Raw genomic sequence first — 24,315 nt, 5'->3', positions numbered from 1 at the left:
ACAGTGTCAAAAGAAAGTTTGAACTCTGTTAGTGGAGGACACACATCACAATGAAGTTTCTGAGAATGCTTCTGTTTAGATTTTATATGAAGATATTCCCGTTTCCAATGAAATCTTCACTGTTATCCAAATATCCACTTGCAGATTCTTCTAAAAGGGGGTTTCCAAACTGCTGCATGAAAAGAAAGGTTGAACTCCTTTAGTTGTGGAAACTCATGTCAAAGAAGTTTCTGAGAATCCTTCCGTCTAGATTTTATATGAAGATATTCCCGTTTCCAACGAAATTCTCACAGTTATCCAAATATCCACTTGCAGATTCTACCAAAAGGGTGTTTCCAAACTGCTGTATCAAAAGAATGGTTGAGCTCCGTTAGTTGAGGACACTCATCACAAACAAGCTTTTGAGAATGCTTCTGTCTAGATTTTATATGAAGATATTCCCGTTTCCAATGAACTCTTCACAGTTACCCAAATATCCACTTGCCGATTCTACAAAAAGAGTGTTTCCAAACTGCTGTATCAAAAGAAAAGTTGAACTCTGTATGTAGAGAAAACACATCACAAAGAAGTTTCTGAGAATGCTTCTGTCTAGATTTTATATGAAGATATTCCCGTATCCAACGAAATCTTCAAAGTTATCCAAATATCCACTTGCAGATTCTACAAAAAGAGTGTTTCCAAACTACTGTATCAACAGAAAGGTTCAACTCTGGTAACTGAGTACACACATCCCGATTAAGTTTCTGAGAATCTTTCTGTCTCCTTTTTATGGGAAGATATTTCTGTTTTCACCGTAGGCCTGAATTCGCTCAAAATGTCCACTTCCAGATACTACAGAAAGAGTGTTTCAAACCTGGGCTATGAAAGTGAATGTTCAGCTCTGTGACTTGAATGCAGATATCACAAAGCAGTTTCTGACAGTGCTTCTGTGTAGATTTTAGATGAAGATATTCCCGTTTCCAACGAAATTGTTAGAGCTATCCAAATATCCACTTACAGATTCTACAAAAATTGAGTTTCCAAACTGCTCTATTTAAAGAAAGGTTGAACTCTGTTAGTTGAGGATGCACACCACAAGGAAGTTTCTGAGAATGCTTTTGTCTAGATTTTATATGAAGATATTCCCGTTTCCAACGAAATCTTTAGAGGTATCCAAATATCCACTTACAGATTCTACAAAAAGAGAGTATCCAAACTGCTGTATCAAAAGAAAGGTTGAACTGTGTTAGTTGAGGACACACATCACAAAGAAGTTTCGGAGAATGCTTCTGTCTAGATTTTATATGAAGATATTCCCGTTTCCAATGAAATTGTTAGAGGTATCCAAATATCCACTTACAGATTCTACAAAAAGAGTGTTTCCAAACTGCTCTAGCAAAAGAAAGGTGGAACTCGATTAGTTGAAGACACACATCAAAAAGATGTTTCTGAGAATGCTTCTGTCTAGATTTTATATGAAGATATTCCCATTTCCAACGAAATCTTCACCGTTATCGAAATATCCACTTGCAGATTCTACAAAAAGAGTGTTTCCAAACTACAGTGTCGAAAGAAAGTTTGAACTCTGTTAGTGGAGGACACACATCACAATGAAGTTTCTGAGAATGCTTCTGTTTAGATTTTATATGAAGATATTCCCGTTTCCAACGAACTCTTCACAGTAATCCAAATATCCACTTGCCGATTCTACAAAAAGAGTGTTTCCAAACTGCTGTATCAAAAGAAAGGTTGAACTCTGTAAGTAGAGAAAACACATCACAAAGAAGTTTCTGAGAATGCTTCTGTCTAGATTTTATATGAAGATATTCCCGTTTCCAACGAAATCTTCAAAGTTATCCAAATATCCACTTGCAGATTCTACAAAAAGAGTGTTTCCAAACTACTGTATCAACAGAAAGGTTCAACTCTGGTAACTGAGTACACACATCCCGATTAAGTTTCTGAGAATCTTTCTGTCTCTTTTTTATGGGAAGATATTTCTGTTTTCACCGTAGGCCTGAATTCGCTCAAAATGTCCATTTCCAGATACTACAGAAAGAGTGTTTCAAACCTGGGCTATGAAAGGGAATGTTCAGCTCTGTGACTTGAATGCAGATATCACAAAGCAGTTTCTGACAGTGCTTCTGTGTAGATTTTAGATGAAGATATTCCCGTTTCCAACGAAATCGTTAGAGCTATCCAAATATCCACTTACAGATTCTACAAAAAGAGAGTTTCCAAACTGCTCTATTTAAAGAAAGGTTGAACTCTGTTAGTTGAGGACGCACACCACAAGGAAGTTTCTGAGAATGCTTTTGTCTAGATTTTATATGAAGATATTCCCGTTTCCAACGAAATCTTTAGAGGTATCCAAATATCCACTTACAGATTCTACAAAAAGAGAGTATCCAAACTGCTGTATCAAAAGAATGGTTGAACTCTGTTAGTTGAGGACACTCATCTCAAAGAAGCTTCTGAGAATGCTTCTGTCTAGATTTTATATGAAGATATTCCCGTTTCCAAAGAAATCTTCACAGTTATCCAAATATCCACTTGCAGATTCTACCAAAAGGGGGTTTTCAAACTTCTGTATCAAAAGAAAGGTTGAACTCTGTTAGTTGAGGACACACATCACAAAGAAGTTTCGGAGAATGCTTCTGTCTAGATTTTATATGAAGATATTCCCGTTTCCAATGAAATTGTTAGAGGTATCCAAATATCCACTTACAGATTCTACAAAAAGAGTGTTTCCAAACTGCTCTATCAAAAGAAAGGTGGAACTCGGTTAGTTGAAGACACACATCAAAAAGATGTTTCTGAGAATGCTTCTGTCTAGATTTTATTTGAAGATATTCCCATTTCCAACGAAATCTTCACAGTTATCCAAATATCCACTTGCAGATTCTACAAAAAGAGTGTTTCCAAACTACAGTGTCAAAAGAAAGTTTGAACTCTGTTAGTGGAGGACACACATCACAATGAAGTTTCTGAGAATGCTTCTGTTTAGATTTTATATGAAGATATTCCCGTTTCCAATGAAATCTTCACTGTTATCCAAATATCCACTTGCAGATTCTTCTAAAAGAGGGTTTCCAAACTGCTGCATGAAAAGAAAGTTGAACTCCTTTAGTTGTGGAAACTCATGTCAAAGAAGATTCTGAGAATGCTTCCGTCTAGATTTTATATGAAGATATTCCCGTTTCCAACGAAATTCTCACAGTTATCCAAATATCCACTTGCAGATTCTACCAAAAGGGTGTTTCCAAACTGCTGTATCAAAAGAATGGTTGAGCTCCGTTAGTTGAGGACACTCATCACAAACAAGCTTTTGAGAATGCTTCTGTCTAGATTTTATATGAAGATATTCCCGTTTCCAATGAACTCTTCACAGTTACCCAAATATCCACTTGCCGATTCTACAAAAAGAGTGTTTCCAAACTGCTGTATCAAAAGAAAGGTTGAACTCTGTAAGTAGAGAAAACACATCACAAAGAAGTTTCTGAGAATGCTTCTGTCTAGATTTTATATGAAGATATTCCCGTTTCCAACGAAATCTTCAAAGTTATCCAAATATCCACTTGCAGATTCTACAAAAAGAGTGTTTCCCAACTACTGTATCAACAGAAACGTTCAACTCTGGTAACTGAGTACACACATCCCGATTAAGTTTCTGAGAATCTTTCTGTCTCTTTTTTATGGGAAGATATTTCTGTTTTCACCGTAGGCCTGAATTCGCTCAAAATGTCCACTTCCAGATACTACAGAAAGAGTGTTTCAAACCTGGGCTATGAAAGGGAATGTTCAGCTCTGTGACTTGAATGCAGATATCACAAAGCAGTTTCTGACAGTGCTTCTGTGTAGATTTTAGATGAAGATATTCCCGTTTCCAACGAAATCGTTAGAGCTATCCAAATATCCACATACAGATTCTACAAAAAGAGAGTTTCCAAACTGCTCTATTTAAAGAAAGGTTGAACTCTGTTAGTTGAGGACGCACACCACAAAGAAGTTTCTGAGAATGCTTTTGACTAGATTTTATATGAAGATATTCCCGTTTCCAACGAAATCTTTAGAGGTATCCAAATATCCACTTACAGATTCTACAAAAAGATAGTATCAAAACTGCTGTATCAAAAGAATGGTTGAACTCTGTTAGTTGAGGACACTCATCACAAAGAAGCTTCTGAGAATGCTTCTGTCTAGATTTTATATGAAGATATTCCCGTTTCCAACGAAGTCTTCACAGTTATCCAAATATCCACTGGCAGATTCTACCAAAAGGGGGTTTTCAAACTTCTGTATCAAAAGAAAGGTTGAACTCTGTTAGTTGAGGACACACATCACAAAGAAGTTTCGGAGAATGCTTCTGTCTAGATTTTATATGAAGATATTCCCGTTTCCAATGAAATTGTTAGAGGTATCCAAATATCCACTTACAGATTCTACAAAAAGAGTGTTTCCAAACTGCTCTAGCAAAAGAAAGGTGGAACTCGGTTAGTTGAAGACACACATCAAAAAGATGTTTCTGAGAATGCTTCTGTCTAGATTTTATTTGAAGATATTCCCATTTCCAACGAAATCTTCACAGTTATCCAAATATCCACTTGCAGATTCTACAAAAAGAGTGTTTCCAAACTACAGTGTCAAAAGAAAGTTTGAACTCTGTTAGTGGAGGACACACATCACAATGAAGTTTCTGAGAATGCTTCTGTTTAGATTTTATATGAAGATATTCCCGTTTCCAATGAAATCTTCACTGTTATCCAAATATCCACTTGCAGATTCTTCTAAAAGAGGGTTTCCAAACTGCTGTGAAAAGAAAGGTTGAACTCCATTAGTTGAGGAAACTCATGTCAAAGAACTTTCTGAGAATGCTTCCGTCTAGATTTTATATGAAGATATTCCCGTTTCCAACGAAATTTTCACGGTTACCCAAATATCCACTTGCAGATTCTACCAAAAGAGTGTTTCCAAACTGCTGTATCAAAAGAATGCTTGAGCTCCGTTAGTTGAGGACACTCATCACAAACAAGCTTTTGAGAATGCTTCTGTCTAGATTTTATATGAAGATATTCCCGTTTCCAACGAACTCTTCACAGTTATCCAAATATCCACTTGTCGATTCTACAAAAAGAGTGTTTCCAAACTGCTGTATCAAAAGAAAGGTTGAACTCTGTAAGTAGAGAAAACACATCACAAAGAAGTTTCTGAGAATGCTTCTGTCTAGATTTTATATGACGATATTCCCGTTTCCAACGAAATCTTCAAAGTTATCCAAATATCCACTTGCGGATTCTACAAAAAGAGTGTTTCCAAACTACTGTATCAACAGAAAGGTTCAACTCTGGTAACTGAGTACACACATCCCGATTAAGTTTCTGAGAATCTTTCTGTCTCTTTTTTATGGGAAGATATTTCTGTTTTCACCGTAGGCCTGAATTCGCTCAAAATGTCCACTTCCAGATACTACAGAAAGAGTGTTTCAAACCTGGGCTATGAAAGGGAATGTTCAGCTCTGTGACTTGAATGCAGATATCACAAAGCAGTTTCTGACAGTGCTTCTGTGTAGATTTTAGATGAAGATATTCCCGTTTCCAACGAAATCGTTAGAGCTATCCAAATATCCACTTACAGATTCTACAAAAAGAGAGTTTCCAAACTGCTCTATTTAAAGAAAGGTTGAACTCTGTTAGTTGAGGACGCACACCACAAGGAAGTTTCTGAGAATGCTTTTGTCTAGATTTTATATGAAGATATTCCCGTTTCCAACGAAATCTTTAGAGGTATCAAAATATCCACTTACAGATTCTACAAAAAGAGAGTATCCAAACTGCTGTATCAAAAGAATGGTTGAACTCTGTTAGTTGAGGACACTCATCACAAAGAAGCTTCTGAGAATGCTTCTGTCTAGATTTTATATGAAGATATTCCCGTTTCCAACGAAATCTTCACAGTTATCCAAATATCCACTTGCAGATTCTACCAAAAGGGGGTTTTCAAACTTCTGTATCAAAAGAAAGGTTGAACTCTGTTAGTTGAGGACACACATCACAAAGAAGTTTCGGAGAATGCTTCTGTCTAGATTTTATATGAAGATATTCCCGTTTCCAATGAAATTGTTAGAGGTATCCAAATATCCACTTACAGATTCTACAAAAAGAGTGTTTCCAAACTGCTCTATCAAAAGAAAGGTGGAACTCGGTTAGTTGAAGACACACATCAAAAAGATGTTTCTGAGAATGCTTCTGTCTAGATTTTATTTGAAGATATTCCCATTTCCAACGAAATCTTCACAGTTATCCAAATATCCACTTGCAGATTCTACAAAAAGAGTGTTTCCAAACTACAGTGTCAAAAGAAAGTTTGAACTCTGTTAGTGGAGGACACACATCACAATGAAGTTTCTGAGAATGCTTCTGTTTAGATTTTATATGAAGATATTCCCGTTTCCAATGAAATCTTCACTGTTATCCAAATATCCACTTGCAGATTCTTCTAAAAGAGGGTTTCCAAACTGCTGCATGAAAAGAAAGGTTGAACTCCTTTAGTTGTGGAAACTCATGTCAAAGAAGTTTCTGAGAATGCTTCCGTCTAGATTTTATATGAAGATATTCCCGTTTCCAACGAAATTCTCACAGTTATCCAAATATCCACTTGCAGATTCTACCAAAAGGGTGTTTCCAAACTGCTGTATCAAAAGAATGGTTGAGCTCCGTTAGTTGAGGACACTCATCACAAACAAGCTTTTGAGAATGCTTCTGTCTAGATTTTATATGAAGATATTCCCGTTTCCAAAGAACTCTTCACAGTTACCCAAATATCCACTTGCCGATTCTACAAAAAGAGTGTTTCCAAACTGCTGTATCAAAAGAAAGGTTGAACTCTGTAAGTAGAGAAAACACATCACAAAGAAGTTTCTGAGAATGCTTCTGTCTAGATTTTATATGAAGATATTCCCGTTTCCAACGAAATCTTCAAAGTTATCCAAATATCCACTTGCAGATTCTACAAAAAGAGTGTTTCCCAACTACTGTATCAACAGAAAGGTTCAACTCTGGTAACTGAGTACACACATCCCGATTAAGTTTCTGAGAATCTTTCTGTCTCTTTTTTATGGGAAGATATTTCTGTTTTCACCGTAGGCCTGAATTCGCTCAAAATGTCCACTTCCAGATACTACAGAAAGAGTGTTTCAAACCTGGGCTATGAAAGGGAATGTTCAGCTCTGTGACTTGAATGCAGATATCACAAAGCAGTTTCTGACAGTGCTTCTGTGTAGATTTTAGATGAAGATATTCCCGTTTCCAACGAAATCGTTAGAGCTATCCAAATATCCACTTACAGATTCTACAAAAAGAGAGTTTCCAAACTGCTCTATTTAAAGAAAGGTTGAACTCTGTTAGTTGAGGACGCACACCACAAAGAAGTTTCTGAGAATGCTTTTGCTAGATTTTATATGAAGATATTCCCGTTTCCAACGAAATCTTTAGAGGTATCCAAATATCCACTTACAGATTCTACAAAAAGATAGTATCAAAACTGCTGTATCAAAAGAATGGTTGAACTCTGTTAGTTGAGGACACTCATCACAAAGAAGCTTCTGAGAATGCTTCTGTCTAGATTTTATATGAAGATATTCCCGTTTCCAACGAAGTCTTCACAGTTATCCAAATATCCACTTGCAGATTCTACCAAAAGGGGGTTTTCAAACTTCTGTATCAAAAGAAAGGTTGAACTCTGTTAGTTGAGGACACACATCACAAAGAAGTTTCGGAGAATGCTTCTGTCTAGATTTTATATGAAGATATTCCCGTTTCCAATGAAATTGTTAGAGGTATCCAAATATCCACTTACAGATTCTACAAAAAGAGTGTTTCCAAACTGCTCTAGCAAAAGAAAGGTGGAACTCGGTTAGTTGAAGACACACATCAAAAAGATGTTTCTGAGAATGCTTCTGTCTAGATTTTATTTGAAGATATTCCCATTTCCAACGAAATCTTCACAGTTATCCAAATATCCACTTGCAGATTCTACAAAAAGAGTGTTTCCAAACTACAGTGTCAAAAGAAAGTTTGAACTCTGTTAGTGGAGGACACACATCACAATGAAGTTTCTGAGAATGCTTCTGTTTAGATTTTATATGAAGATATTCCCGTTTCCAATGAAATCTTCACTGTTATCCAAATATCCACTTGCAGATTCTTCTAAAAGAGGGTTTCCAAACTGCTGCATGAGAAGAAAGTTTGAACTCCTTTAGTTGAGGAAACTCATGTCAAAGAAGTTTCTGAGAATGCTTCCGTCTAGATTTTATATGAAGATATTCCCGTTTCCAATGAAATTTTCACAGTTATCCAAATATCCACTTGCAGATTCTACCAAAAGGGTGTTTCCAAACTGCTGTATCAAAAGAATGGTTGAGCTCCGTTAGTTGAGGACACTCATCACAAACAAGCTTTTGAGAATGCTTCTGTCTAGATTTTATATGAAGATATTCCCGTTTCCAATGAACTCTTCACAGTTACCCAAATATCCACTTGCCGATTCTACAAAAAGAGTGTTTCCAAACTGCTGTATCAAAAGAAAGGTTGAACTCTGTAAGTAGAGAAAACACATCACAAAGAAGTTTCTGAGAATGCTTCTGTCTAGATTTTATATGAAGATATTCCCGTTTCCAACGAAATCTTCAAAGTTATCAAAATATCCACTTGCAGATTCTACAAAAAGAGTGTTTCCCAACTACTGTATCAACAGAAAGGTTCAACTCTGGTAACTGAGTACACACATCCCGATTAAGTTTCTGAGAATCTTTCTGTCTCTTTTTTATGGGAAGATATTTCTGTTTTCACCGTAGGCCTGAATTCGCTCAAAATGTCCACTTCCAGATACTACAGAAAGAGTGTTTCAAACCTGGGCTATGAAAGGGAATGTTCAGCTCTGTGACTTGAATGCAGATATCACAAAGCAGTTTCTGACAGTGCTTCTGTGTAGATTTTAGATGAAGATATTCCCGTTTCCAACGAAATCGTTAGAGCTATCCAAATATCCACTTACAGATTCTACAAAAAGAGAGTTTCCAAACTGCTCTATTTAAAGAAAGGTTGAACTCTGTTAGTTGAGGACGCACACCACAAAGAAGTTTCTGAGAATGCTTTTGTCTAGATTTTATATGAAGATATTCCCGTTTCCAACGAAATCTTTAGAGGTATCCAAATATCCACTTACAGATTCTACAAAAAGATAGTATCAAAACTGCTGTATCAAAAGAATGGTTGAACTCTGTTAGTTGAGGACACTCATCACAAAGAAGCTTCTGAGAATGCTTCTGTCTAGATTTTATATGAAGATATTCCCGTTTCCAACGAAGTCTTCACAGTTATCCAAATATCCACTTGCAGATTCTACCAAAAGGGGGTTTTCAAACTTCTGTATCAAAAGAAAGGTTGAACTCTGTTAGTTGAGGACACACATCACAAAGAAGTTTCGGAGAATGCTTCTGTCTAGATTTTATATGAAGATATTCCCGTTTCCAATGAAATTGTTAGAGGTATCCAAATATCCACTTACAGATTCTACAAAAAGAGTGTTTCCAAACTGCTCTATCAAAAGAAAGGTGGAACTCGGTTAGTTGAAGACACACATCAAAAAGATGTTTCTGAGAATGCTTCTGTCTAGATTTTATTTGAAGATATTCCCATTTCCAACGAAATCTTCACAGTTATCCAAATATCCACTTGCAGATTCTACAAAAAGAGTGTTTCCAAACTACAGTGTCAAAAGAAAGTTTGAACTCTGTTAGTGGAGGACACACATCACAATGAAGTTTCTGAGAATGCTTCTGTTTAGATTTTATATGAAGATATTCCCGTTTCCAATGAAATCTTCACTGTTATCCAAATATCCACTTGCAGATTCTTCTAAAAGAGGGTTTCCAAACTGCTGCATGAAAAGAAAGGTTGAACTCCTTTAGTTGAGGAAACTCATGTCAAAGAAGTTTCTGAGAATGCTTCCGTCTAGATTTTATATGAAGATATTCCCGTTTCCAATGAAATTTTCACAGTTACCCAAATATCCACTTGCAGATTCTACCAAAAGGGTGTTTCCAAACTGCTGTATCAAAAGAATGGTTGAGCTCCGTTAGTTGAGGACACTCATCACAAACAAGGTTTTGAGAATGCTTCTGTCTAGATTTTATATGAAGATATTCCCGTTTCCAATGAACTCTTCACAGTTACCCAAATATCCACTTGCCGATTCTACAAAAAGAGTGTTTCCAAACTGCTGTATCAAAAGAAAGGTTGAACTCTGTAAGTAGAGAAAACACATCACAAAGAAGTTTCTGAGAATGCTTCTGTCTAGATTTTATATGAAGATATTCCCGTTTCCAACGAAATCTTCAAAGTTATCCAAATATCCACTTGCAGATTCTACAAAAAGAGTGTTTCCCAACTACTGTATCAACAGAAAGGTTCAACTCTGGTAACTGAGTACACACATCCCGATTAAGTTTCTGAGAATCTTTCTGTCTCTTTTTTATGGGAAGATATTTCTGTTTTCACCGTAGGCATGAATTCGCTCAAAATGTCCACTTCCAGATACTACAGAAAGAGTGTTTCAAACCTGGGCTATGAAAGGGAATGTTCAGCTCTGTGACTTGAATGCAGATATCACAAAGCAGTTTCTGACAGTGCTTCTGTGTAGATTTTAGATGAAGATATTCCCGTTTCCAACGAAATCGTTAGAGCTATCCAAATATCCACTTACAGATTCTACAAAAAGAGAGTTTCCAAACTGCTCTATTTAAAGAAAGGTTGAACTCTGCTAGTTGAGGATGCACACCACAAGGAAGTTTCTGAGAATGCTTTTGTCTAGATTTTATATGAAGATATTCCCGTTTCCAACGAAATCTTTAGAGGTATCCAAATATCCACTTACAGATTCTACAAAAAGAGAGTATCCAAACTGCTGTATCAAAAGAATGGTTGAACTCTGTTAGTTGAGGACACTCATCACAAAGAAGCTTCTGAGAATGCTTCTGTCTAGATTTTATATGAAGATATTCCCGTTTCCAACGAAGTCTTCACAGTTATCCAAATATCCACTTGCAGATTCTACCAAAAGGGGGTTTTCAAACTTCTGTATCAAAAGAAAGGTTGAACTCTGTTAGTTGAGGACACACATCACAAAGAAGTTTCGGAGAATGCTTCTGTCTAGATTTTATATGAAGATATTCCCGTTTCCAATGAAATTGTTAGAGGTATCCAAATATCCACTTACAGATTCTACAAAAAGAGTGTTTCCAAACTGCTCTATCAAAAGAAAGGTGGAACTCGGTTAGTTGAAGACACACATCAAAAAGATGTTTCTTAGAATGCTTCTGTCTAGATTTTATTTGAAGATATTCCCATTTCCAACGAAATCTTCACAGTTATCGAAATATCCACTTGCAGATTCTACAAAAAGAGTGTTTCCAAACTACAGTGTCAAAAGAAAGTTTGAACTCTGTTAGTGGAGGACACACATCACAATGAAGTTTCTGAGAATGCTTCTGTTTAGATTTTATATGAAGATATTCCCGTTTCCAATGAAATCTTCACTGTTATCCAAATATCCACTTGCAGATTCTTCTAAAAGAGGGTTTCCAAACTGCTGCATGAGAAGAAAGGTTGAACTCCTTTAGTTGAGGAAACTCATGTCAAAGAAGTTTCTGAGAATGCTTCCGTCTAGATTTTATATGAAGATATTCCCGTTTCCAATGAAATTTTCACAGTTATCCAAATATCCACTTGCAGATTCTACCAAAAGGGTGTTTCCAAACTGCTGTATCAAAAGAATGGTTGAGCTCCGTTAGTTGAGGACACTCATCACAAACAAGCTTTTGAGAATGCTTCTGTCTAGATTTTATATGAAGATATTCCCGTTTCCAATGAACTCTTCACAGTTACCCAAATATCCACTTGCCGATTCTACAAAAAGAGTGTTTCCAAACTGCTGTATCAAAAGAAAGGTTGAACTCTGTAAGTAGAGAAAACACATCACAAAGAAGTTTCTGAGAATGCTTCTGTCTAGATTTTATATGAAGATATTCCCGTTTCCAACGAAATCTTCAAAGTTATCAAAATATCCACTTGCAGATTCTACAAAAAGAGTGTTTCCCAACTACTGTATCAACAGAAAGGTTCAACTCTGGTAACTGAGTACACACATCCCGATTAAGTTTCTGAGAATCTTTCTGTCTCTTTTTTATGGGAAGATATTTCTGTTTTCACCGTAGGCCTGAATTCGCTCAAAATGTCCACTTCCAGATACTACAGAAAGAGTGTTTCAAACCTGGGCTATGAAAGGGAATGTTCAGCTCTGTGACTTGAATGCAGATATCACAAAGCAGTTTCTGACAGTGCTTCTGTGTAGATTTTAGATGAAGATATTCCCGTTTCCAACGAAATCGTTAGAGCTATCCAAATATCCACTTACAGATTCTACAAAAAGAGAGTTTCCAAACTGCTCTATTTAAAGAAAGGTTGAACTCTGTTAGTTGAGGACGCACACCACAAAGAAGTTTCTGAGAATGCTTTTGTCTAGATTTTATATGAAGATATTCCCGTTTCCAACGAAATCTTTAGAGGTATCCAAATATCCACTTACAGATTCTACAAAAAGATAGTATCAAAACTGCTGTATCAAAAGAATGGTTGAACTCTGTTAGTTGAGGACACTCATCACAAAGAAGCTTCTGAGAATGCTTCTGTCTAGATTTTATATGAAGATATTCCCGTTTCCAACGAAGTCTTCACAGTTATCCAAATATCCACTTGCAGATTCTACCAAAAGGGGGTTTTCAAACTTCTGTATCAAAAGAAAGGTTGAACTCTGTTAGTTGAGGACACACATCACAAAGAAGTTTCGGAGAATGCTTCTGTCTAGATTTTATATGAAGATAGTCCCGTTTCCAATGAAATTGTTAGAGGTATCCAAATATCCACTTACAGATTCTACAAAAAGAGTGTTTCCAAACTGCTCTATCAAAAGAAAGGTGGAACTCGGTTAGTTGAAGACACACATCAAAAAGATGTTTCTGAGAATGCTTCTGTCTAGATTTTATTAGAAGATATTCCCATTTCCAACGAAATCTTCACAGTTATCCAAATATCCACTTGCAGATTCTACAAAAAGAGTGTTTCCAAACTACAGTGTCAAAAGAAAGTTTGAACTCTGTTAGTGGAGGACACACATCACAATGAAGTTTCTGAGAATGCTTCTGTTTAGATTTTATATGAAGATATTCCCGTTTCCAATGAAATCTTCACTGTTATCCAAATATCCACTTGCAGATTCTTCTAAAAGAGGGTTTCCAAACTGCTGCATGAAAAGAAAGGTTGAACTCCTTTAGTTGAGGAAACTCATGTCAAAGAAGTTTCTGAGAATGCTTCCGTCTAGATTTTATATGAAGATATTCCCGTTTCCAATGAAATTTTCACAGTTATCCAAATATCCACTTGCAGATTCTACCAAAAGGGTGTTTCCAAACTGCTGTATCAAAAGAATGGTTGAGCTCCGTTAGTTGAGGACACTCATCACAAACAAGCTTTTGAGAATGCTTCTGTCTAGATTTTATATGAAGATATTCCCGTTTCCAATGAACTCTTCACAGTTACCCAAATATCCACTTGCCGATTCTACAAAAAGAGTGTTTCCAAACTGCTGTATCAAAAGAAAGGTTGAACTCTGTAAGTAGAGAAAACACATCACAAAGAAGTTTCTGAGAATGCTTCTGTCTAGATTTTATATGAAGATATTCACGTTTCCAACGAAATCTTCAAAGTTATCAAAATATCCACTTGCAGATTCTACAAAAAGAGTGTTTCCCAACTACTGTATCAACAGAAAGGTTCAACTCTGGTAACTGAGTACACACATCCCGATTAAGTTTCTGAGAATCTTTCTGTCTCTTTTTTATGGGAAGATATTTCTGTTTTCACCGTAGGCCTGAATTCGCTCAAAATGTCCACTTCCAGATACTACAGAAAGAGTGTTTCAAACCTGGGCTATGAAAGGGAATGTTCAGCTCTGTGACTTGAATGCAGATATCACAAAGCAGTTTCTGACAGTGCTTCTGTGTAGATTTTAGATGAAGATATTCCCGTTTCCAACGAAATCGTTAGAGCTATCCAAATATCCACTTACAGATTCTACAAAAAGAGAGTTTCCAAACTGCTCTATTTAAAGAAAGGTTGAACTCTGCTAGTTGAGGATGCACACCACAAGGAAGTTTCTGAGAATGCTTTTGTCTAGATTTTATATGAAGATATTCCCGTTTCCAACGAAATCTTTAGAGGTATCCAAATATCCACTTACAGATTCTACAAAAAGAGAGTATCCAAACTGCTGTATCAAAAGAATGGTTGAACTCTGTTAGTTGAGGACACTCATCACAGGCTTCTGAGAATGGTTCTGTCTAGATTTTATATGAAGATATTCCCGTTTCCAACGAAATCTTCACAGTTATCCAAATATCCACATGCAGATTCTACCAAAAGGGGGTTTTCAAACTTCTGTATCAAAAGAAAGGTTGAACTCTGTTAGTTGAGGACACACATCACAAAGAAGTTTCGGAGAATGCTTCTGTCTAGATTTTATATGAAGATATTCCCGTTTCCAATGAAATTGTTAGAGGTATCCAAATATCCACTTACAGATTATACAAAAAGACTGTTTCCAAACTGCTCTATCAAAAGAAAGGTGGAACTCGGTTAATTGAAGACACACATAAAAAGATGTTTCTGAGAATGCTTCTGTCTAGATTTTATTTGAAGATATTCCCATTTCCAACGAAATCTTCACAGTTATCGAAATATCCACTTGCAGATTCTACAAAAAGAGTGTTTCCAAACTACAGTGTCAAAAGAAAGTTTGAACTCTGTTAGTGGAGGACACACATCACATTGAAGTTTCTGAGAATGCTTCTGTTTAGATTTTATATGAAGATATTCCCGTTTCCAACGAAATCTTCACTGTTATCCAAATATCCACTTGCAGATTCTTCTAAAAGAGGGTTTCCAAACTGCTGTATGAAAAGAAAGGTTGAACTCCTTTAGTTGAGGAAACTCATGTCAAAGAAGTTTCTGAGAATGCTTCCGTCTAGATTTTATATGAAGATATTCCCGTTTCCAACGAAATTTTCACAGTTATCCAAATATCCACTTGCAGATTCTACCAAAGGAGTGTTTCCAAACTGCTGTATCAAAAGAATGGTTTAGCTCCGTTAGTTGAGGACACTCATCACAAACAAGCTTTTGAGAATGCTTCTGTCTAGATTTTATATGAAGATATTCCCGTTTCCAACGAACTCTTCACAGTTATCCAAATATCCACTTGCCGATTCTACAAAAAGAGTGTTTCCAAACTGCTGTATCAAAAGAAAGGTTGAACTCTGTAAGTAGAGAAAACACATCACAAAGAAGTTTCTGAGAATGCTTCTGTCTAGATTTTATATGAAGATATTCCCGTATCCAACGAAATCTTCAAAGTTATCCAAATATCCACTTGCAGATTCTACAAAAAGAGTGTTTCCCAACTACTGTATCAACAGAAAGGTTCAACTCTGGTAACTGAGTACACACATCCCGATTAAGTTTCTGAGAATCTTTCTGTCTCTTTTTTATGGGAAGATATTTCTGTTTTCACCGTAGGCCTGAATTCGCTCAAAATGTCCACTTCCAGATACTACAGAAAGAGTGTTTCAAACCTGGGCTATGAAAGGGAATGTTCAGCTCTGTGACTTGAATGCAGATATCACAAAGCAGTTTCTGACAGTGCTTCTGTGTAGATTTTAGATGAAGATATTCCCGTTTCCAACGAAATCGTTAGAGCTATCCAAATATCCACTTACAGATTCTACAAAAAGAGAGTTTCCAAACTGCTCTATTTAAAGAAAGGTTGAACTCTGTTAGTTGAGGACGCACACCACAAAGAAGTTTCTGAGAATGCTTTTGTCTAGATTTTATATGAAGATATTCCCGTTTCCAACGAAATCTTTAGAGGTATCCAAATATCCACTTACAGATTCTACAAAAAGAGAGTATCCAAACTGCTGTATCAAAAGAAAGGTTGAACTGTGTTAGTTGAGGACACACATCACAAAGAAATTTCGGAGAATGCATCTGTCTAGATTTTATATGAAGATATTCCCGTTTCCAATGAAATTGTTAGAGGTATCCAAATATCCACTTACAGATTCTACAAAAAGAGTGTTTCCAAACTGCTCTAGCAAAAGAAAGGTGGAACTCGGTTAGTTGAAGACACACATCAAAAAGATGTTTCTGAGAATGCTTCTGTCTAGATTTTATATGAAGATATTCCCATTTCCAACGAAATCTTCACAGTTATCGAAATATCCACTGGCAGATTCTACAAAAAGAGTGTTTCCAAACTACAGTGTCGAAAGAAAGTTTGAACTCTGTTAGTGGAGGACACACATCACAATGAAGTTTCTGAGAATGCTTCTGTTTAGATTTTATATGAAGATATTCCCGTTTCCAACGAACTCTTCACAGTAATCCAAATATCCACTTGCCGATTCTACAAAAAGAGTGTTTCCAAACTGCTGTATCAAAAGAAAGGTTGAACTCTGTAAGTAGAGAAAACACATCACAAAGAAGTTTCTGAGAATGCTTCTGTCTAGATTTTATATGAAGATATTCCCGTTTCCAACGAAATCTTCAAAGTTATCCAAATATCCACTTGCAGATTCTACAAAAAGTGTGTTTCCAAACTACTGTATCAACAGAAAGGTTCAACTCTGGTAACTGAGTACACACATCGCGATTAAGTTTCTGAGAATCTTTCTGTCTCTTTTTTATGGGAAGATATTTCTGTTTTCACCGTAGGCATGAATTCGCTCAAAATGTCCATTTCCAGATACTACAGAAAGAGTATTTCAAACCTGGGCTATGAAAGGGAATGTTCAGCTCTGTGACTTGAATGCAGATATCACAAAGCAGTTTCTGACAGTGCTTCTGTGTAGATTTTAGATGAAGATATTCCCGTTTCCAACGAAATCGTTAGAGCTATCCAAATATCCACTTACAGATTCTACAAAAAGAGAGTTTCCAAACTGCTCTATTTAAAGAAAGGTTGAACTCTGTTAGTTGAGGACGCACACCACAAGGAAGTTTCTGAGAATGCTTTTGTCTAGATTTTATACGAAGATATTCCCGTTTCCAACGAAATCTTTAGAGGTATCCAAATATCCACTTACAGATTCTACAAAAAGAGAGTATCCAAACTGCTGTATCAAAAGAATGGTTGAACTCTGTTAGTTGAGGACACTCATCACAAAGATGCTTCTGAGAATGCTTCTGTCTAGATTTTATATGAAGATATTCCCGTTTCCAACGAAATCTTCACAGTTATCGAAATATTCACTTGCAGATTCTACAAAAAGAGTGTTTCCAAACTACAGTGTCAAAAGAAAGTTTGAACTCTGTTAGTGGAGGACACACATCACAATGAAGTTTCTAAGAATGCTTCTGTTTAGATTTTATATGAAGATATTCCCGTTTCCAATGAAATCTTCACTGTTATCCAAATATCCACTTGCAGATTCTTCTAAAAGAGGGTTTCCAAACTGCTGCATGAAAAGAAAGGTTGAACTCCTTTAGTTGTGGAAACTCATGTCAAAGAAGTTTCTGAGAATGCTTCCGTCTAGATTTTATATGAAGATATTCCCGTTTCCAACGAAATTCTCACAGTTATCCAAATATCCACTTGCAGATTCTACCAAAAGGGTGTTTCCAAACTGCTGTATCAAAAGAATGGTTGAGCTCCGTTAGTTGAAGACACTCATCACAAACAAGCTTTTGAGAATGCTTCTGTCTAGATTTTATATGAAGATATTCCCGTTTCCAATGAACTCTTCACAGTTACCCAAATATCCACTTGCCGATTCTACAAAAAGAGTGTTTCCAAACTGCTGTATCAAAAGAAAAGTTGAACTCTGTATGTAGAGAAAACACATCACAAAGAAGTTTCTGAGAATGCTTCTGTCTAGATTTTATATGAAGATATTCCCGTATCCAACGAAATCTTCAAAGTTATCCAAATATCCACTTGCAGATTCTACAAAAAGAGTGTTTCCAAACTACTGTATCAACAGAAAGGTTCAACTCTGGTAACTGAGTACACACATCCCGATTAAGTTTCTGAGAATCTTTCTGTCTCCTTTTTATGGGAAGATATTTCTGTTTTCACCGTAGGCCTGAATTCGCTCAAAATGTCCACTTGCAGATACTACAGAAAGAGTGTTTCAAACCTGGGCTATGAAAGGGAATGTTCAGCTCTGTGACTTGAATGCAGATATCACAAAGCAGTTTCTGACAGTGCTTCTGTGTAGATTTTAGATGAAGATATTCCCGTTTCCAACGAAATCGTTAGAGCTATCCAAATATCCACTTACAGATTCTACAAAAAGAGAGTTTCCAAACTGCTCTATTTAAAGAAAGGTTGAACTCTGCTAGTTGAGGACGCACACCACAAAGAAGTTTCTGAGAATGCTTTTGTCTAGATTTTATATGAAGATATTCCCGTTTCCAACGAAATCTTTAGAGGTATCCAAATATCCACTTACAGATTCTACAAAAAGAGAGTATCCAAACTGCTGTATCAAAAGAATGGTTGAACTCTGTTAGTTGAGGACACTCATCACAAAGAAGCTTCTGAGAATGCTTCTCTCTAGATTTTATATGAAGATATTCCCGTTTCCAACGAAATCTTCACTGTTATCCAAATATCCACTTGCAGATTCTTCTAAAAGAGGGTTTCCAAACTGCTGTATGAAAAGAAAGGTTGAACTCCTTTAGTTGAGGAAACTCATGTCAAAGAAGTTTCTGAGAATGCTTCCGTCTAGATTTTATATGAAGATATTCCCGTTTCCAACGAAATTTTCACAGTTATCCAAATATCCACTTGCAGATTCTACCAAAAGAGTGTTTCCAAACTGCTGTATCAAAAGAATGGTTTAGCTCCGTTAGTTGAGGACACTCATCACAAACAAGCTTTTGAGAATGCTTCTGTCTAGATTTTATATGAAGATATTCCCGTTTCCAACGAACTCTTCACAGTTATCCAAATATCCACTTGCCGATTCTACAAAAAGAGTGTTTCCAAACTGCTGTATCAAAAGAAAGGTTGAACTCTGTAAGTAGAGAAAACACATCACAAAGAAGTTTCTGAGAATGCTTCTGTCTAGATTTTATATGAAGATATTCCCGTATCCAACGAAATCTTCAAAGTTATCCAAATATCCACTTGCAGATTCTACAAAAAGAGTGTTTCCCAACTACTGTATCAACAGAAAGGTTCAACTCTGGTAACTGAGTACACACATCCCGATTAAGTTTCTGAGAATCTTTCTGTCTCTTTTTTATGGGAAGATATTTCTGTTTTCACCGTAGGCCTGAATTCGCTCAAAATGTCCACTTCCAGATACTACAGAAAGAGTGTTTCAAACCTGGGCTATGAAAGGGAATGTTCAGCTCTGTGACTTGAATGCAGATATCACAAAGCAGTTTCTGACAGTGCTTCTGTGTAGATTTTAGATGAAGATATTCCCGTTTCCAACGAAATCGTTAGAGCTATCCAAATATCCACTTACAGATTCTACAAAAAGAGAGTTTCCAAACTGCTCTATTTAAAGAAAGGTTGAACTCTGTTAGTTGAGGACGCACACCACAAAGAAGTTTCTGAGAATGCTTTTGTCTAGATTTTATATGAAGATATTCCCGTTTCCAACGAAATCTTTAGAGGTATCCAAATATCCACTTACAGATTCTACAAAAAGAGAGTATCCAAACTGCTGTATCAAAAGAAAGGTTGAACTCTGTTAGTTGAGGACACACATCACAAAGAAGTTTCGGAGAATGCTTCTGTCTAGATTTTATATGAAGATATTCCCGTTTCCAATGAAATTGTTAGAGGTATCCAAATATCCACTTACAGATTCTACAAAAAGAGTGTTTCCAAACTGCTCTATCAAAAGAAAGGTGGAACTCGGTTAGTTGAAGACACACATCAAAAAGATGTTTCTGAGAATGCTTCTGTCTAGATTTTATTTGAAGATATTCCCATTTCCAACGAAATCTTCACAGTTATCGAAATATCCACTTGCAGATTCTACAAAAAGAGTGTTTCCAAACTACAGTGTCAAAAGAAAGTTTGAACTCTGTTAGTGGAGGACACACATCACAATGAAGTTTCTGAGAATGCTTCTGTTTAGATTTTATATGAAGATATTCCCGTTTCCAACGAAATCTTCACTGTTATCCAAATATCCACTTGCAGATTCTTCTAAAAGAGGGTTTCCAAACTGCTGCATGAAAAGAAAGGTTGAACTCCTTTAGTTGAGGAAACTCATGTCAAAGAAGTTTCTGAGAATGCTTCCGTCTAGATTTTATATGAAGATATTCCCGTTTCCAACGAAATTTTCACAGTTACCCAAATATCCACTTGCAGATTCTACCAAAAGAGTGTTTCCAAACTGCTGTATCAAAAGAATGGTTGAGCTCCGTTAGTTGAGGACACTCATCACAAACAAGCTTTTGAGAATGCTTCTGTCTAGATTTTATATGAAGATATTCCCGTTTCCAACGAACTCTTCACAGTTATCCAAATATCCACTTGCCGATTCTACAAAAAGAGTGTTTCCAAACTGCTGTATCAAAAGAAAGGTTGAACTCTGTATGTAGAGAAAACACATCACAAAGAAGTTTCTGAGAATGCTTCTGTCTAGATTTTATATGAAGATATTCCCGTATCCAACGAAATCTTCAAAGTTATCCAAATATCCACTTGCAGATTCTACAAAAAGAGTGTTTCCAAACTAATGTATCAACAGAAAGGTTCAACTCTGGTAACTGAGTACACACATCCAGATTAAGTTTCTGAGAATCTTTCTGTCTCCTTTTTATGGGAAGATATTTCTGTTTTCACCGTAGGCCTGAATTCGCTCAAAATGTCCACTTCCAGATACTACAGAAAGAGTGTTTCAAACCTGGGCTATGAAAGGGAATGTTCAGCTCTGTGACTTGAATGCAGATATCACAAAGCAGTTTCTGGCAGTGCTTCTGTGTAGATTTTAGATGAAGATATTCCCGTTTCCAACGAAATCGTTAGAGCTATCCAAATATCCACTTACAGATTCTACAAAAAGAGAGTTTCCAAACTGCTCTATTTAAAGAAAGGTTGAACTCTGTTAGTTGAGGACGCACACCACAAGGAAGTTTCTGAGAATGCTTTTGTCTAGATTTTATATGAAGATATTCCCGTTTCCAACGAAATCTTTAGAGGTATCCAAATATCCACTTACAGATTCTACAAAAAGAGAGTATCCAAACTGCTGTATCAAAAGAATGGTTGAACTCTGTTAGTTGAGGACACTCATCACAAAGAAGCTTCTGAGAATGGTTCTGTCTAGATTTTATATGAAGATATTCCCGTTTCCAACGAAATCTTCACAGTTATCCAAATATCCACTTGCAGATTCTACCAAAAGGGGGTTTTCAAACTTCTGTATCAAAAGAAAGGTTGAACTCTGTTAGTTGAGGACACACATCACAAAGAAGTTTCTGAGAATGCTTCTGTCTAGATTTTATATGAAGATATTCCCGTTTCCAATGAAATTGTTAGAGGTATCCAAATATCCACTTACAGATTCTACAAAAAGAGTGTTTCCAAACTGCTCTATCAAAAGAAAGGTGGAACTCGGTTAGTTGAAGACACACATCCAAAAGATGTTTCTGAGAATGCTTCTGTCTAGATTTTATTTGAAGATATTCCCATTTCCAACGAAATCTTCACAGTTATCCAAATATCCACTTGCAGATTCTACAAAAAGAGTGTTTCCAAACTACAGTGTCAAAAGAAAGTTTCAACTCTGTTAGTGGAGGACACACATCACAATGAAGTTTCTGAGAATGCTTCTGTTTAGATTTTATATGAACATATTCCCGTTTCCAATGAAATCTTCACTGTTATCCAAATATCCACTTGCAGATTCTTCTAAAAGAGGGTTTCCAAACTGCTGCATGAAAAGAAAGGTTGAACTCCTTTAGTTGAGGAAACTCATGTCAAAGAAGTTTCTGAGAATGCTTCTGTCTAGATTTTATATGAAGATATTCCCGTTTCCAACGAAATTTTCACAGTTATCCAAATATCCACTTGCAGATTCTACCAAAAGGGTGTTTCCAAACTGGTGTATCAAAAGAATGGTTGAGCTCCGTTAATTGAGGACACTCATCACAAACAAGCTTTTGAGAATGCTTCTGTCTAGATTTTATATGAAGATATTCCCGTTTCCAATGAACTCTTCACAGTTACCCAAATATCCACTTGCCGATTCTACAAAAAGAGTGTTTCCAAACTGCTGTATCAAAAGAAAGTTTGAACTCTGTAAGTAGAGAAAACACATCACAAAGAAGTTTCTGAGAATGCTTCTGTCTAGATTTTATATGAAGATATTCCCGTTTCCAACGAAATCTTCAAATTTATCAAAATATCCACTTGCAGATTCTACAAAAAGAGTGTTTCCCAACTACTGTATCAACAGAAAGGTTCAACTCTGGTAACTGAGTACACACATCCCGATTAAGTTTCTGAGAATCTTTCTGTCTCTTTTTTATGGGAAGATATTTCTGTTTTCACCGTAGGCCTGAATTCGCTCAAAATGTCCACTTCCAGATACTACAGAACGAGTGTTTCAAACCTGGGCTATGAAAGGGAATGTTCAGCTCTGTGACTTGAATGCAGATATCACAAAGCAGTTTCTGACAGTGCTTCTGTGTAGATTTTAGATGAAGATATTCCCGTTTCCAACGAAATCGTTAGAGCTATCCAAATATCCACTTACAGATTCTACAAAAAGAGAGTTTCCAAACTGCTCTATTTAAAGAAAGGTTGAACTCTGATAGTTGAGGACGCACACCACAAAGAAGTTTCTGAGAATGCTTTTGTCTAGATTTTATATGAAGATATTCCCGTTTCCAACGAAATCTTTAGAGGTATCCAAATATCCACTTACAGATTCTACAAAAAGAGAGTATCCAAACTGCTGTATCAAAAGAAAGGTTGAACTCTGTTAGTTGAGGACACACATCACAAAGAAGTTTCGGAGAATGCTTCTGTCTAGATTTTATATGAAGATATTCCCGTTTCCAATGAAATTGTTAGAGGTATCCAAATATCCACTTACAGATTCTACAAAAAGAGTGTTTCCAAACTGCTCTGTCAAAAGAAAGGTGGAACTCGGTTAATTGAAGACACACATAAAAAGATGTTTCTGAGAATGCTTCTGTCTAGATTTTATTTGAAGATATTCCCATTTCCAACGAAATCTTCACAGTTATCGAAATATCCACTTGCAGATTCTACAAAAAGAGTGTTTCCAAACTACAGTGTCAAAAGAAAGTTTGAACTCTGTTAGTGGAGGACACACATCACAATGAAGTTTCTGAGAATGCTTCTGTTTAGATTTTATATGAAGATATTCCCGTTTCCAACGTAATCTTCACTGTTATCCAAATATCCACTTGCAGATTCTTCTAAAAGAGTGTTTCCAAACTGCTGTATGAAAAGAAAGGTTGAACTCCTTTAGTTGAGGAAACTCATGTCAAAGAAGTTTCTGAGAATGCTTCCGTCTTGATTTTATAAGAAGATATTCCCGTTTCCAACGAAATTTTCACAGTTATCCAAATATCCACTTGCAGATTCTACCAAAAGAGTGTTTCCAAACTGCTGTATCAAAAGAATGGTTGAGCTCCGTTAGTTGAGGACACTCATCACAAACAAGCTTTTGAGAATGCTTCTGTCTAGATTTTATATGAAGATATTCCCGTTTCCAACGAACTCTTCACAGTTATCCAAATATCCACTTGCCGATTCTACAAAAAGAGTGTTTCCAAACTGCTGTATCAAAAGAAAGGTTGAACTCTGTAAGTAGAGAAAACACATCACAAAGAAGTTTCTGAGAATGCTTCTGTCTAGATTTTATATGAAGATATTCCCGTTTCCAACGAAATCTTCAAAGTTATCCAAATATCCACTTGCAGATTCTACAAAAAGAGTGTTTCCAAACTACTGTATCAACAGAAAGGTTCAACTCTGGTAACTGAGTACACACATCCCGATTAAGTTTCTGAGAATCTTTCTGTCTCTTTTTTATGGGAAGATATTTCTGTTTTCACCGTAGGCCTGAATTCGCTCAAAATGTCCACTTCCAGATACTACAGAAAGAGTGTTTCAAACCTCGGCTATGAAAGGGAATGTTCAGCTCTGTGACTTGAATGCAGA

The sequence above is a fragment of the Gorilla gorilla genome, chromosome 15, assembly GCF_029281585.2.
Source record: "Gorilla gorilla gorilla isolate KB3781 chromosome 15, NHGRI_mGorGor1-v2.1_pri, whole genome shotgun sequence".
In the NCBI taxonomy this organism is placed as follows: domain Eukaryota; kingdom Metazoa; phylum Chordata; class Mammalia; order Primates; family Hominidae; genus Gorilla; species Gorilla gorilla.
Note: the sequence above shows the minus strand (reverse complement) of the source record.